At 36.6% G+C, this 17,589-nt stretch overlaps 1 long non-coding RNA gene across 4 annotated transcripts in view; it reads left to right on the top strand.

Moving 5' to 3' along the window:
* LOC149128463 (uncharacterized) overlaps positions 1-17,589 on the top strand; it is a 536,236-nt gene that overhangs the window by 63,876 nt on the left and 454,771 nt on the right. Inside the window, exon 3 of one of the 4 annotated variants that reach the window (XR_016233156.1) lies at positions 9,195-9,255. The exons of the other annotated variants lie outside the window; for them this stretch is intronic. This is a non-coding gene — a long non-coding RNA (uncharacterized LOC149128463). The remainder of the gene's footprint in view (positions 1-9,194; positions 9,256-17,589) is intronic. 4 annotated transcript variants of the gene reach the window in all.

The following is a 17,589-nucleotide window of genomic DNA, read 5'->3' as shown; positions in this document are numbered from 1 at the left end:
CAAATGCCTCAAGGGCTGATTCTGAGGCCAGAGTGCTGTTTAGGGCATTTGCCATTCTATGAGTCGGCTGTGTATCCTGCTTCCCATGTAGGATCATTCTCTCCTTTTTAATTCTATCAATTATTATTTTCAGACATTGGTCTTATTTATGTAATCCCTTTGATGCTTAATCCAATGACACCTTACTTGTTAAAGTGATGTTTAAGTTCATAATTGATCTAGTTTTTTAAATAAATCTCCACACTGTTTTCCACAGAGGATGCATTAATATAAATTCCTACCAACAGTGTATGAGTGTTCCCCTTTGTGCACATGTTCACCAGCATTTATTACTTTCTGTGTTTTGGAATTTAAACATTCTAACAGGGATGAGATAATATCCCATTGCAGTTTTGATCTTCATTTTCCTGAAGGCTAGTGGTGTTGAGCATTTTTTCATATATTTGTTGGTCATTTGTATTCTTCTTTTGAGAATTCACTTCTCAACTGGATTTGTTGTTGTTTTGTTGTTTTTAAAGTTGCTGATATATTTGGGATATTAATCCTTCCTTTGTCAGAGAGGAAGTTTGCAAGTACTTTTTTCCCATTCTTTTGGATGTCTCTTCTCTTCTCTCGATCATTTTTCTGTTTTGCAAAATCTGATTTCAGTATAGTCCCATTTGTTTAATTTTGCTTTTGTTGCTTATGGTTTGGAGGTTTTGTCCAGGAAGTCATCCCTTTACACTGATGTTTTGGAGTATTTCCCCTGCATTATCTTCCAGTAACTTCATAGCCTCAGGTCTTAAATTAATGTATTTGAAAAATCTTGAGTTGTTTTTTTTTTTTTTTTGGTATGGTGAGACGTATGTTTTTAATTCCATTCTTCTACATATATAAATCCAATTTCACTAGCACCATTTGTTGAAGAGATCATCCTTACTCCACCGTATGGTCTAAGCACATCTCCAAATCCAATTTTCTGTATGTATTGAATTAACTACTGGGCTCTTTATTATCTTTAATTGATCTAAATAATCATTTTATGCTGTTTTAATTACTACAGATTTGTAGTATGTTCCATTGATCTATGTATCACTACTGGAATTTTTCATTAATATAGCTTTATAACATATTTTGAATTTAGGTATTGTGCCTCCAGCTTGAATTTTTTCCCCCAGAAATCTTTTATTTAAGGTATACAAACATCCTGCATTTCATAAATACAAATTTAGGAACATAGTGATTCTTCCCACCTGCACTCCCACCCTTTTTCCTCCTTTCTCTCCTATTCCCATTCTTAATTTACACTGAGATCTATTTTTAATTAAGTTTATACACTTATGATTAACCCTACACTAAGTACAGAGTTCAACAAACAGTGTGGAAAAAAAAAAAAGAAAAACAAAACTGTTCCTCAATAGTCAAGACAAGGGCTGATCAAAGTCATAGTACCTCAAAATGTCAATTTCATTTCTATAGATTACCTTTTAGGTACTCTATTAGATACCACAGATTCTCGTGCTATGGCTATTCTGGGTTTTTGTGGTTCCATATGAATTTTAGAATTGCTTGTTTTAGTTCTGTAGAGAATGTCATTGCTATTTTGATTGGAATTGCTTTGAATCTGCAGATTGCTTTAGGTAGCAGATATTTTAATGCTACTTATTCTTTTGATCCATGAGCAACAAATATTTTTCCATTCTTTGTGTCTTTGATTTATTTCAACAATGTTTGATAATTTTCACAGTGAAGATCTTTAACTTACTTAGTTTACTTAAATTCTAAATGTTTGATTCATTTTTGTCTATTGCATTCACTCAGTCTTAAAGAGAAAGGAAACATGAGTTGAAACATGGCCCACAAATTAAAAAAGTCACTGCGAGTGAGTTATCATGCCATAGTACTCATCCTTTGTGAAAATAAGATGATCACAGTGTAGCTTAGGAAAAAGAACATCCCATTTTTTTGTTTGTTTGTTTGTTTTTGTTTTTGTTTTTGACAGGCAGAGTGGATAGTGAGAGAGAGAAGAACATCCCATTTTTATGTTTTTTTTTTTATTTTAATAGTGATTAACAGTCATATTAAAGTTACAAAAGTTACAATGCTGAATTTAAATGCTTCTAATATAATGTTACATATATATACATATATGTAGTCATACATATGGCTATTTTATTTTTGACAGGCAGAGTGGACAATGAGAGAGAGAGACAAAGAGAAAGGTCTTCCTTTGCCATTGGTTCACCCTCCAATGGTCGCTGCGGTCGGCAGACCGCGCTGATCCGAAGGCAGGAGCCAGGTGCTTCTCCTGGTCTTCCATGTGGGTGCAGGGCCCAAGGACTTGGGCCATCCTCCACTGCACTCCCTGGCCACAGCAGAGAGCTGGCCTGGAAGAGGGGCAACCAGGACAGAACCCAGCGCCCCAACTGGGACTAGAACCCAGTGTGCCAGTGCCGCAAGGCGGAGGATTAACCTATTGAGCCACAGCGCCGGCCATGGCTATGTTTTTAATTGCATGCTTTCTATGAAATCTGCCTATCTTCTGAGCACAGGGTAGCATTGTTGCAAGTTCCATATAAGTTCTGCTCTCATTCCCAGACATGCATCTTTAAATTTTTCATTTTCTCCATTGGTACTCTTTATTGAGATTTATTTTGGCATTTAAAATTTGCTTAAATTTATCTCTCAGACAAGATGCACTTTTCCCTTTTATTAAAAAAAATGAATATCAATTGTTTTCTTCAGTTTCCAACCCATATAAGACTGAAACAATAGCTATCTCTTTAGATAGTAAGTAAGCATAACCAAAGGGTACCTTGTTATCCAGATAAAATCCATCTTTCTAAAGAATTGCTTCACATATTCATCTCTAACTTATTTTGAAAGTCTCTTTAAGTTGGCTTTCTATCCATGTACATGTTTCTTTAAATCAAGTATCTTTCCAGTGCTATTTGTGGCATTGGACTCCTGTTAATTTTAACTGAAGCTCTGAATAGAAGGAGGAAGCACTTGTGATACTAAAGCCACAATTGTCCCTGCAGTAGATGATAGGTGAGATATCACTACAAGAAATACCATAGATCGTTTTAATTCAAAACGGCAGAAAAAGCATTTATTGGACCAAGGTTAGTGGGTAAAGGTGAAAGGTGAAAGAATGGAAAAAAAGAAACTGAGGAGTGAAGGCAAGTCATAAAGATAATCAAATGCAATTTTTTGGACAGAGTGCTTTGACTAAAGAATAGTAGACTTCTTTTTTTTTTTTTTTTTTTTTTGACAGGCAGAGTGGACAGTGAGAGACAGAGACAGAGAGAAAGGTCTTCCTTTGCCGTTGGTTCACCCTCCAATGGCCGCCGTGGCCGGCGCGCTGTGGCCAGCACACCGCACTGATCCGATGGCAGGAGCCAGGTACTTATCCTGGTCTCCCATGGGGTGCAGGGCCCAAGTAATTGGGCCATCCTCCACTGCACTCCCTGGCCACAGCAGAGAGCTGGCCTGGAAGAGGGGCAACCGGGACAGAATCCTGCGTCCCGACCGGGACTAGAACCTGGTGTGCCAGCACCGCAAGGCGGAGGATTAGCCTAATGAGCTGCGGTGCCAGCTAGAATAGTAGACTTTCAAATGCCCTGTTTTCCAGTCCCAACTCAATCCAATTGATTGCTTCCATCGCCAATTAGGAGCAGCGTTACAGATAAAAACAAAAATAAATAAGATAATGAGAACATCATGTGCCATCTACTGTGCGTATTACTGTTTGTTCTAGCCAAATTCTACTAAATTATGACACTTCACTGTGTGGAATAAATATGCAATTGCTACCACATATCACAGATAAAGAAAATAAAGCAAGTTGAGGGGCATCAAGTAGCTTAGAGAAGACACAAGGCTAATAACATTTATGGCAGAGTTGCAAGCCTGTTACCCAAAGTTCTCCTCATACTGTTATATTAATACACCATAGTCTTCCATTTCATCAATATAGTGTGCATTACAAACATAACCTTCCTCTGTTTTTCATCAAAACCTTACTCAATTTAATAGCAATACTTGTATTGTCATCTGAGGAAAATATATATTTTCATTGCTTGCATATACATTTTACTATAGACATAGTCATGTTGCAAATACTGTATTAAAATCAGTTTTAAAATTAATCATAATTTAATAAACATTTACTATTTATTCTCTATTGTTATTTCTGAGATGCCTTTTATAGGTATCTGTGGTCACCTTCAGTGTCTGAATGTGACAAAGACTGAGCTATTTAAAGATTATTTCTAACCCTGATTTATTTATAGAAAGTGCAGTTTAGCACAATGAAGCAAAATAACAAGAACTGGAGCGAGGCAGACAAGAACTGGCGTCATTGCTATCAAAAGGATTAATACCTAGCTAAGCAGAGACAGAGTTCAAGTTATTCAGGCAAGAGAACTCCGACTCATGGAGGCTTTTGTATGAGTTCCCTTCCCATAGCCATCTTCTCTGCTGCATGCCAGGCCTTGCCCAGTTAATATGGCTATAAAGACTGGCTTATGCATTTACAGATATCATAAGATATTATCCAAGAAATAAAAGACAAGAGAAATCAAGATGTTTTTGTCTCTTTCACTTATTTTGTGGGGGTCTGTGCTTTCAGGAAAAGTAGCAATAATGAGTTTAATTTTAGATGATTGGGACCAGTGTTGTGGCTTAATGGGTTAGGCCACCACCAACAATGCTGGCATCTCATATAGGCACCAGTTTAAGTTCCAGCTACTCCACTTCCAGTGCAGCTCCCTGTGTATGAGCCTGGGAAAGTAGCAGAAGATGGCTCATGTCCTTTGCTCCTGTATTGGTATGGGAGACTCAGATGAAGCTCCTGGCTTCAGCCTGACCCAGTCAGTAGATGCAAGATTCCCTTTCCCTCTCCATCTTCCTCTCCCTCTCTGAAACTCTTGTCACCTTTCAAAAGAGAGAAAGAGACAGAGACAGATAGATAAGCTTTGAGGCACATACTTGCCATAGAGGAACACAAATAAACAATAAATGATGATGTTTGAAATTGTAAGACATTGAATAAGAAGAGATTATGTCTAGGAGCTGTTGGTTACCCTGGAGATTATATTTCATACTGAGCCTGTGATTGTGCTTGGCTCATGGTAGGCACACAATCAAATAAGTTTATTGTGTGGTTAACTATAAATGCAGTGAGAAATAAATATTGCAAAGGTTGTAAAGATTCTTTAAATCCATTTTTATATAAAAACTGAGTTGTATTATTCTGCTAGATTAGACAGAATACAAAAATAGGCACATAAGCCAAGTTTGTGATTTTAAGGAAAGACTTCATTACTACTCATACCAGTTGGAAATTCCTATTGGTAGAAGTAAATATGGTCAATATTCATACCACCATGAATGTATCCTGATTTCTATTTCCTTCTATGCATTGTGTCATCAAATGCCTTGCCTTAATACTCCAGGAAGTTTCTGATTTTGAAGATCGTATTGTATTCATATGCCTGGTGTTGTGACTTTTTTGGTAACAGGAAATATGAAAGCCACAAAATCAAAAATGAAAAGTGACTTCAGGAATAATCTAGTTCACTCTCCTCATTGAGTTATCAATTCAAGTCCAAGACAGATGAATTTTAATGTCCAATATCACATAGTCAATTAATGAATTTAACCAGAAATTAATTTTTAAAAACTCATTAAAGTACTAGGTGAATCTCACTAGAGGATTTTAAAATAAGGACGCTGCATAATCCTGGCCTAAAGGTGTTCATATTAAGTGCTCTTACTACAATAAAAAAAAATAAGCCCAAACATGTGAAGGAACAAAAGGAAGAATGAGGTGGTGAAAGTCTGTAGAGTCTGAAAAGTTGATTGAGACTGAGGTGTAAATGATCTTGCTTTTTCAGTGAGAGCAGTACTTCCCAAACTTTAATGTATACATCAGTCAGCTCTGGATTTTGTTCAAATTACAGACTATGATTCCATAAATCTAGGATAAGGCACAGATTCTGCATTTCTAACAAGTTCCAAGATAAAACAGATACTGTTTGTTTATGGATACAATTTGAGTTGCAAACACTAAGGTGCCCTCAATTTGTTAGGAGTGATGGATATTCACCTTTATTGTATAAGATGCTCAGTGCAAAATTAGATTCAGTTTTTTGGAGAACATTTAAATTATCCTTATTTCATACACTGAGATGCTATGTGAAGAAATTTACATAAAATAGTATTTAAAGCAAAGAGCCCACGACTCTTGACTTTTTTGTTTTACCAATAAGATGAAATTACTTCTTAATTTCATGCTGTATGCATAATAACCCAAAGCCATAAATTTTATTTAAATCTCTAGTTAATTTTATTTAAAATTCTCCTGGCATAGCCCATATCTTTATCATTATATCTCACTCATATTCCAGCTCTTTGACATTCTCAGACTATAATTACTTCTACAGATCCCACTTAATATTAATTAATAGGGCAACAGTCCATGTTAATTCTTAAATGCCAGCCAGGAGAAATAATAAATTTCAAAGAGGTATACTAATATTATACATACAGTTTTTCTGTAAGATGTTTAAGTTGGAAGAGACAGATGAGGAGGCATTAAAAATGTAAGTTCTATGGTACAGCATAGGACATGGAATTAAAAAATATGTTCAGACATATTCTGATCCTGAATAGTTGCTAAATCTGAGATTTAAAGATGTTATCTAATTTCTCTCTATTCCCTTATTGGTTAAAATAATAACAATATTATAAAATTACTATAGAGACTAATTGGGTAGTAAATACATAAATGTTTTGTCCAAAGAGAGGCAATATTAAGAAGAATTGAGAATGTTGACTTGGGAAATGCATCGCCTGAGTTACAATCTTGATTACACTAACCTGCTATTTATGTGGGATCTTAGGTTAGTTTTTAATCCCTATCTACCTAAGTTTTCTCATTTCAAAAATATGGGAATAATAGTAGTAATCACCAATTGATACCAAGATAAGTGTATATTTCACAAAGATAGTATCTTAAGTTTATCCAGATAAGCAGAACTAATCAGATATGCTCAAAAAAGATTTATAGAAATTGCCTCATGTGATTAAGGGCCCAGGGATTTCCATGATCTGCCATAAATAAATCAGCAAGTTCGAGAACGAGGAAAGATGAAAATATAATTCAGTCCTTGGCTAAAGTCCTGAGACCCAGGATAGTCAACAGTGTAATTCTGATCAGAGTCTGAATGCCTGAGCGTTGGTGTCTGCATTTGGGAGATGATGGTTGTCTTAGTTCAAGGAGCAAATGTGAAATTTCTCCTCCTTCACCTCTTTATTCTATTCAGACATGCCCAGAAATATTTTCCAAGCTATCTTGGCATCCCTTATCAGTCGTGTGGACTCATAAAATTAAGCTGGATAGATAGGTAGGTAGGTAGATAGATAGATAGATGGATACAAACATACATAATTGGCATCATTATTTGATATCATGTTGATTTATTAGATTACTTACATAGGAATTTACTATGTACTTGTTTGTATCTACTACAAAGAACAAGAGAAGTTTGAAAAAGAATGAAATAGATTGGGCTCCAGGAAGAGTAAACCATTTCAGAAATAAGAAGGACTAGCTTTAATAATCACAATAGACTGTAGTTCACACAAAAAATATTTATTTAAAGCCATAAGCCATATAGAATTCTAGGCATTGGAGGTACAAAGATAAATAAGATATTGCAGTCTAATAGGGGCATAAATATAAGCAAATATAGGTTGTTCAATGTTATCAGTGCTCTAACAGAGGCAAATATCAAATAAAGTAAGGGACATAGAGATGGAGCTGTGCCCTTGGGGAAAAGAGATTGCTTCCCACTAACATTTAACAAATATCTACAAAGCTCCTAGTATGACTCACATCCTATGCTTAATATGCCCCAGGCAAAGCAAAAATAGTTTATTTTCACTTGGATTTTAAGTTCATATAAAGAATGTAGCACTAAAATTGAGTCTTAGTCCAGAAGAACTGTAAAATCTGATAGTTTCTTTATACTATTATTGTGGGGGACTCTCAAGGTCTACCAGGGGAAAGTATCATGGTTAGGACTAGACACAAAAGTCACTGAGAGATAGCCTTGCAAATCCTATGCCACTGTGCCGTGCCAAGAGGAGTCAAGGGGGTGGAAGTGGAATGGCTCTTCACTGGGATCATGGGGTGCTTTGACACATTCAACCTTTTGCCTAATTTCTATATGTCCTTTAGAGGGAGAAAGGAGTATTAAAATCACCTTTTGCTTCTTGTTACTCCTTTTGACAGAAAAAAAAGTGTTCTTCACAATGAAAAGCACATTTATGTATCATGATCAGTCAACATGCAGTTTGCAGTGAATTTAATTTTATATTGATGATACAAGAATGCAAGGCATCGGAACAAGATTGGGAAGTTTGATCTCAGCCCAGTTACAGTTTGGTTAGTACCAAATTAGAAGATACACTCGTAGGCTCTCCCGAAATAGTCTCTCTTCTCAAATAATTATTGGAACAGGATACACACCAGGCTTCCTGCTGGATACAGAAGATGTCTCTGCTGTTCTTTCCAACAGAGGCATAATAGAGGTCTGATTGATATTCCTTATGTATGAAGGGAATTAATACAGCAAGGAATTTAATTCACCTTCTGATTTCTGACCAAGCATTCTGAGTTCCAATTGTTTCTAGTGGCAAGTTCTTAGCTCTAGAGTGTTTTTATAAGGTTTACCTGCTTTTTAGTAAATAGAAAGAGTCAGAGGAAGTTGCATGAATCATCCATCCTTGTCTGAGTATCCTACATTTGTTAATAATTGCAGTTGGATAGGAAAGTGGATTGTGGAAGTAGTAAACTTGGTTTATTGGTTGTGGAAAAAAATCCAGTCCTTCTTTTCTGTTACCCTTATCTGTATAGAAGTGCAAACTTCCTTGTAGGAATATAGGTTCTAATGGAACAGAATATCTGCGAGTAGGAACATTGAGGCTGGGATACTGTGGGAAGCCCAGACATAGAAACTCCCTTGCCCCCACCTCTGTCACATAAATGTGTACCAATGTCCCTATATTAGGAAAGGAAAACATTGAAACTAAATTTAACTTAATATTTTATTAGCTTCACATTATTTTCTGGATACTTTATAAAACACAGGGATAGAGCAAAGAATATAACTTTTAACTTTCACAGAATGCACTTTCTTTGGCAGAAGGTAGCAAAAGGACCAGCACAGCCTTTGCAGCATAACTCGGTGGATCCAGAACGTGGAGGTACGTGGTCCAGTTTTATTGAAAGGGCACGTGACAGCCAAAATGTCTTGCTCACAGTAATATATCTCTGTCATGTTAATTTACATTGAGCCTCCAAACTCAAATGTCTTTTGCCTGTAGTATTCTTACTTCTTATGGCATGTTTAATTCATCTAGCAATGAACTTCAGGACACAATTTTTTCCTTTATCATGGATTTATAATAGCTTGGAACTGACCTTGGTCCATTTACGCAGTGTAAATTTTAAGCTTTCTAAAAGTAAGCATCTCTAGAATATATAAATTTTATCTAAATAATAAGTTAACTGTGAATTTGCTTTATTATAGAGTTATAGTATACAGTTACCAGGCCATGGGTTAATATGCATGAGAGGCAGGAATGATCCTAAAGCAATTAGTTGAACTTAAAAAAAGGCTACTTAAAATATGCTTGTATATCTATCTTCTAAGTAACAAGATTAATTTGTTTACTTGGACCCATTTGTAGTGCTAGGGACACTGAGTTAACTATAATTTTGAGTACTAGATATAATATTTTAGATTACTATTATAACCTATTTCATCTGCCTCAGAATCACTGAGAAATTTCCATATGAATAAAGCACAGTGTCTTGTATCATCAGCCAAGTATACAGGATTTTCTTAGATAATGATTTCATTAATTATCATTGAGGCTTTACTATGTGACAAAGGAAATTAATTGTAGAGGATACAATAGCAAATATACTCAGTTTCCTTTCTCAAAGAGCTTATCATTGAAAGGTGCAGATGAATAGACATATAATAAAATTAGAATTGTAATGGATAGACTTAAAGTGAAATAAATAGAATTTTCTAAAAGTCTGCCATATACTAATTGTGAGAACTATGGGATAATGTGAGAAGGCCTTGGAGAAATAACAAGAGATTTGGTGTGATCAAGAAGGGTTTTCTGAGCTTCATGGCTGAAAATGTAGGTGGACATTTTTGAGCAAATGATAAAACATGTACAAAATAATTGAAAAAAAAGCTCACGGTCAGGTCGAAGATCAGAAAATTTAATTTAAAAATTTAATAAGTTGAGTGTTGAAGGCAAGAAATCTTAGTAAAAATATATAAAATGATGTTAAAGACATTTAGCTTTATTCTGAAACAAACTGGAAGGCATCGAAGTGTAACTAGGCAGATGGCATGCTTACCTTTGTACTCAGTAACACAACTCTGCAGAATCTGTATCAAAACTGCTTGGAAGAGACAGGAAGCAACTTGGAGTCATCTGTAATAATTCAAGAAGAAATGGTCCAGGTTTGTGTCAGTGGAGTCATCAATGAATGTGTGCACGAATTGTTAGCATATTCAGCAAAACTTGATGATGAAAACATGCAGAGTAGGAGGGAGATACATCCATGGGATGTATCTATGGAAATATGTACTACCTATCTTCGTCAGTAACTATGGGAGAGGGGCAGTTTTACAGGGAGTGGCAAAGAATAGAAAGTAAGTTCTTTTATTAGCCATAATAATATCCATGGCAGATTCATTCTGGGAAAAATTGACCAAGGGCATTCTGAATGACATAGCTCTCTTATGGACAATCATCTGCCAGAGACTCAGCATGTATCTGCTGTTTCTCCCTTGCCTTGGTATGAATTTGAAAAAAAAAAAAATAGCTATCCTTATTCCTTACCCATCTTCAATCTATTTGTTTCCGTTTTTGTATGTTAATATTGACTAACACATCTCAGCCACATTTTATTTTATTCACTGACTTGGTTATGACTTCATTTGAAACTATTTTTGGGCCGGTGCTGTGGTGTAGCAGGTAAAGCCGCTGCCTGCGGGGTCAGCATCCCATATGGGTGCCATTCGAGTCCTAGCTAATCCACTTCTGATCCAGCTCTCTGTTATAACCTGGGAAAGCAGTAGAAGATGGCCCAAATCCTTGGGCCCTTGCACCTATGTGGGAGACCCAGAAGAAGTTCCTGGCTCCTGGCTTCAGATGGGCGCAAATCCAGCCCTTCTGACCATCTGGGGAGTGAATCCGTGGATGGAAGATAACCCCCCTCCCTTTATCTCTCCCTCTCTCTCTCCCTCTCTATCTTCCTCTCTCTCTAACTCTGCCTTTCAAATAAAATAATTAAATCTTTTTTTAAAGAAACTATTCTGTTCTTTCCCCTAGATGGGAACAGAGCTGTTTCTAGAAATGAAGATTATATAACACACTTTTAAATTTATAACAAATGTATTGGATTCACTGTCAGTATAACAGGAAAATGCCAAATACATACTACTGAGCAAAAGTTTAATATATCTGCAATATAATTATGGTATCCAGCTCTTCTTTACTTTAAATAATGCTTCTACACAAAATAGACCACAGACACATTATTATAAACAAGATCAGGCTAAAGGATTTGAGCCACTAGGATGGACACAAAACAATTAACTCTGGGATGTAATCAAGCTAAACAAACATACTATGCCAAATGCATTAAGGGATTGGGAGGTATTTAACAAGGCATGGGAGACCATAATTCCACTGCTATCTCTAGGTCAAAGAGAAGGTTATTCCATAGCTAAGCAGAGCACATATTTGCTTTCCTGTTTAGAACCTGACAAAGCAAACTTGCTGGACAGTGGGTGGTTTGGGAATGGTGTTATTGAATGAATAGACTTGTACAATTTATTTTGCTGCTGAAATACTCCTAATATAACTGTATTGCTCAAGAATATACATGAAAAGCCTTAGAACTTATGGTTCAAAATTTTGAGGCTGTTAATTTTCTGAAATATATGGAACTCTCTCAAAGGGAGCCATGAATGTAGGAGTATAGTAAGGTAAGAGAGAGAATTAAGTCAGAAGGGAGGAGAGGGCAGACTTGTAAACCCTCATACCTGCTCAAGAAACGTGAGGTCTTTTCCATATGTTATCTTATTAGCTCGTTCCAAAAATGAGTATATGGTGTGAGTCCCACTTTACTGACAATGTACTGAGAGTGGAAGATATGCAGTCTTTTTGTGGTCATGCCGTTGTTTTGGAAAAGCCCTAGGCTTGAAAACAGTTCTACCTATTTCAGCTGAAATATTCTTTCTGAGACTGATAAGTATGAAAACTTTATGCCAAGCAAGAAGTCTTTTATAAATATCCTCACTAAATTATACCCTCTACATAATAATATAGTCTGTTTCCTTATTTTGTGGTCTTTATCATGAATACAACATTATGTGATTTTAATATCACTGTTTTGAAGAAAAACATTATGTGTGCATGTGTGTGTATATGTGTGTGTGAATGTGGAATAGGAGGCAGGGATCCTCCTATTCTTGAGATAGAATGAGAAGAGTGGGGTGGGAAAGTTTGGCCTGGGGATTAACACACCCATATCCTATATCAGAGTGCCTGAGTTCCAGTCTAAGCTCCAATCCATGTTCTAGCTTCCTGCTAATGCAACACCTTGGGAAGTCTTAGGTGATGATTCAAACAGTTGAGTCCCTGCCGCTCGCATGGGAGCCGCAGGCTGAGTTTCTGGCTTAATCCATTATTTTAATTGAGAAGAGAAAGAATGTGGAGAATTCTAAGTCCAGATAATTGACATAAAAATGTAGAATTAACCCAAGTGCATAATTAGTAACTACTCCTAATGCTACCTTTACATTGAGGGTATTCAGTCTTACTTCCTTTTCCAAATATTGCTTTATAGAGAAAAAGAAACACAAATTCAGATGACTTTCAAGCATTTTGCTGGAGCATATAAATTCAGATAGTATTTTAAAGTTTGCTGAGAACATATTCTCACTTTGTTTTTTTCAAAATCCACCTCCACTCTGTCTTTGCCATCCATTAAATACTAGTTATGCTTTCATTTTAATGCCACATTTATGGTGGCTTTACCTAAATATTTTAAAACCTCTGAAACAATAAAAGTCTCAATACTCTGGAAAATAAAGTGAATGTGGAAAAATGTTAAAAATTGTTGGGTAATTGAAAATGAATCTTGATGTGAATGGAAGGGGAGAGGGAGTGGGAAAGGCGAGGGTTGTGGGTAGGAGGGACGGTATGGGGGGGAAGCCATTGTAATCCGTAAGTCGTACTTTGGAAATTTATATTCATTAAATAAAAGTTAAAAAATAAAAATAAAAAATAAAAAAAATAAAATAAATTGTTGAATCCAGGGCCGGCAGCATGTTGCAGCGGGTTAAAGCCCTGGCCTGAAGCACCGGCATCCCATATGGGTGCAGGTTCGAGCCCCAGCTGCTCCACTTCTGATCCGGCTCTCTGCTATGGCCTGGGAAAGCAGTGGAAGATGGCACCCAAGTGGGAGAGCTGGAGGAAGCTCCTGGCTCCTGGCTTCAGATCAGAGCAGATCTGGCCTTTGCAGCCAACTGGGGAGTGAACCATTGGATACAAGATCTCTCTCTCTCCCTCTCTCTCTCTCTCTCTCTCTGCCTCTCCTCTCTCTCTCTAATACTAACTTTCAAATGGATGAATAAATATTTTAAAAAATTGTTGAATCTTAAATGTTAAAGATAAAATATCAAAAGACCATGAAATATAAATATATATATATATATATATGTGAAAAATAAATGAAAGATCTTGTTTTTCTAATTTAAATGGGTTTGCCAACTGTTAGGCTAGACGGCATCAAAGGGTGATCTGTGACCCCATGTATTCTTCATTGAAGCCAGCATCACTGGTATTCCTTAGAAATCTCTGATGGGCTGGCGCCGCGGCTCACTAGGCTAATCCTCCGCCTAGCGGCGCCGGCACACCGGGTTCTAGTCCCGGTCGGGGCGCCGGATTCTGTCCCGGTTGCCCCTCTTCCAGGCCAGCCCTCTGCTGTGGCCAGGGAGTGCAGTGGAGGATGGCCCAGGTGCTTGGGCCCTGCACCCCATGGGAGACCAGGAAAAGCACCTGGCTCCTGGCTCCTGCCATCGGATCAGCGCGGTGCGCCGGCCGCAGCGCGCCGGCCGCGGCGGCCTTTGGAGGGTGAACCAACGGCAAAGGAAGACCTTTCTCTCTGTCTCTCTCTCTCACTGTCCACTCTGCCTGTCAAAAAAAAAAAAAAAAAAAAAGAAATCTCTGATGTCCCTGATGCTCAGTGTTCTGCATGCTGCGGTTACCAGATACAAACATCTGTATTATAAATGATCCCCTCATACTCTCTAATATTGTTTCTCATGAGGTAAAATTTTGAGCAGAATTTCAAATGGACACTCTTATTCATTTGTTCAACAAATATTCGTTGGGTATTTAGGTATAAGGTTTTCATGATTGGAAAAAAAGCCCACACCATTTTATCAAACATTCACATTACATGTATTTGATTTAATGGTGGCCACAAATATGGTAGTATAGCGGATCTACAAATATCCACAAGATTAGATTATTAAATTTTTGAAAGAGGACACTAGCAAAAGTTTGTACCAGAATTGCCTTCTAGATGTTTTAATGCATTCCTCAACTTTCATCTATGTTTCATCTATGTTTAAATCTACTGAACAACCCTCCTTATCTCAGTTTAAGAACTCACCAAGCTTTCTGCTTTTACCATGTACTGCAGGGATTTTCTAAAGCATTCTCTGATAAAAGATTCTCATTTCAAAACTTCTAACATGTTGACCAGAGGAAAAAATGGCTACATTCTTTCAAAAAAAAAAAAAACTCAAAATTTATAACCCAGCTAATATCTACATTTTTCTCAAGCTATTAAAAAATGCTGCATTCATATCCTACTCCTTTTATAAGAGGTTTTGCCAACCAAAAAGGTATTTGCCTCATTGATTTTGCTCATGGTCTTGCCTTGCCTGGAAAACTTTTCCATCACTCCCCATTGTCCATATGAAACTTTAATTCAACCTTGAAGACCAAGCACAAACATCATTGCTTTTTCATTTCTTTTTTTTTTCTTTTACTCCCTTTCCTCTTTGTTTCCAAAGTGCTGCACATTTACTTCTATGATAACACTTAACCCACTGTTAACAAAAACCTATAATGAATGTCATCTCGACCCAGTAAACAACAAGCTCATTTGTCTTTGTCCCATTCGTCTTTGTATTTTTACAGTCTTAACACAATTCTTGGTCCAGAGTAGATACATAATAAATGTCCGCTGAATTGCTAAATTAAATTTTGATCAATAGCATTTTTCTTTAAACTCTCTTGATTTGTCTTGAGCATGTATACATACCCACACATACTATATATATATATATATAATTTTTTTGAAAAAAAGTGAAATAATGTATGATAAAAACAGTCAACATGTTTGTCATCTCATACTTCATGCTCAGTAAGTGTTAGCTATTATTTGATTTCTAAGATTTAATCACTTGAAAAATGAAGATTATATAGCCATAGAGTTATTGGGAGATAACCATGGAGTTACTGGGAATTATTATATGAGATATATTTATTTTTTTAACTTTTATTTAATAAATTTAAATTTACAAAGCACAACTTTTGAATTATAGTGGCTTTTCCCCCTATAACCTCCTGGACACCCACAACTATCCCATCTCTCACTCCCTCTCCCATCTCATTCACATCAAGTTTCATTTTCAATTATCTTTATACATAGAAGATCAATTTAGTATATACAAAGTAAAGATTTATATGAGATATATTTAAACCACTTAGCAAGTTTCTGTTACATAGTATCTGCATAACCTATGATAGCACTTATTATTCTATGTTGGTCCTTGAACATAAGTAGAATTGAGAATGGGAAATCAAAGAAGAGCTTCTTGACTGATTTTCTTCATTCATTGGCCCTATTCAATGAAGCAAGGATGATGTATTTTAGGATGTCATCTAGGAAAATGAGTTGAGTCGTCTTACAAAGGAGAATTGCTAAGAATCAGGATTAGACCTTGATTTAGCTTGGAAGTCTTACCCTGTGGCAACAATTTCTGGTATAGTCTTCACTTTGAGGTGCCAAAATATCTGCACCTGTGGCACTTTAGTCATGCAAAAACACTGTCGGCACAAAGGGTGATAATGACAAGAAATGTGCAAAAGACTTTAAGAATTTTTGATTACAAGACATATTAGACAATGTGATTGGTATTGCATAATTTTAGCATTTTATACAATTATGTTCTCAAGTATACTGCAGATAAAATACCCCATAAGCTCTCAAAATGACCTAATTCTAAGGGTCACCCTAGAAGGATATAGAAGAATTCTGCAATCTGAATAAGGTTTGTCTTTCTAAACTCATTGCTTTTGTTCTGGTATGTCTCATCACTATTTTCTCACAACAACCTTACCATCTCTAAGACTTGGCTTATGATTCCTTGTCCTTGTAAATCTTTCTCTTTTGCCTATTCCTAGCTTGTTTTTCTATAAAATTCCTGGGGTTTAATTTTATGCACTTAAACCTTGAAGTCAGAAATCGATTTGTTTTAAAATGTACTAGTATATAATTAGATAAATTAATATAACCTGTTAAACTAAAAGATATATTAGTAATACACACAATTTGCTTAGCAATTGTTATCTTCTAAGCTCAGAACTAATATATGTAAATTCATATATTCACTCCATCTATCTATCTATCTATATATATAGAGAGAGAGAGAGAGTGTGTATAAGAATGTATTGCAGCCGGCGCCACGGCTCACTAGGCTAATCCTCCGCCTTGCGGCTCTGGCACACTGGGTTCTAGTCCCAGTCGGGGCACGGGATTCTGTCCCGGCTGCCCCTCTTCCAGGCCAGCTCTCTGTTGTGGCCAGGGAGTGCAGTGGAGGATGGCCCAAGTACTTGGGTCTTGCACCCCATGAGAGACCAGGAGAAGTACCTGGCTCCTGACATCGGATCAGTGCGGTGCGCCGGCCACTGCAGCCATTGGAGGGTGAAACAATGGCAAAGGAAGACCTTTCTCTCTGTCTCTCTCTCTCACTGTCCACTCTGCCTGTCAAAAAAAAAATTAAAAAAAAGAATGTATTGCATTGTTATTGATGCTAAGAAAATACTTCCTATTTCTCTTCACACATACTCATAAACAACATATTCTCACAATGTATGGAAAGGGCTTAACCCTATAGCGGGAGCCTTGAAACCACTCATTACATGGAGACTTTTATTATATTTTTGTATTCTTTAAAAGTCATTCAAAATGTCATTTCTTTTGTAAGATCCTTCTGTGTTCTCCTAGGAGTTCATTGAAATGTTCATTATACTTCTGTACTCTGTACCCAAGACAGAAAAGTATCTGTGGCTGCTTGCCTTTCCTGTTAGATTTGTAGACTCTTAAAATGATGCTTCAGTCACACCTGAACTTCTAGAACACTGATCTCTAATTGAGCAAGCTTGTCATTTGGGGAACTATCTGTTTATTGTTGAGCCTGTCTT

The sequence above is a fragment of the Oryctolagus cuniculus genome, chromosome 1 (genome assembly GCF_051225735.1).
Source record: "Oryctolagus cuniculus isolate XC-2025 breed Fujian yellow rabbit chromosome 1, ASM5122573v1, whole genome shotgun sequence".
Taxonomy (NCBI): Eukaryota; Metazoa; Chordata; class Mammalia; order Lagomorpha; family Leporidae; genus Oryctolagus; species Oryctolagus cuniculus.
This window is presented reverse-complemented; position numbering and strand designations above follow the sequence as displayed.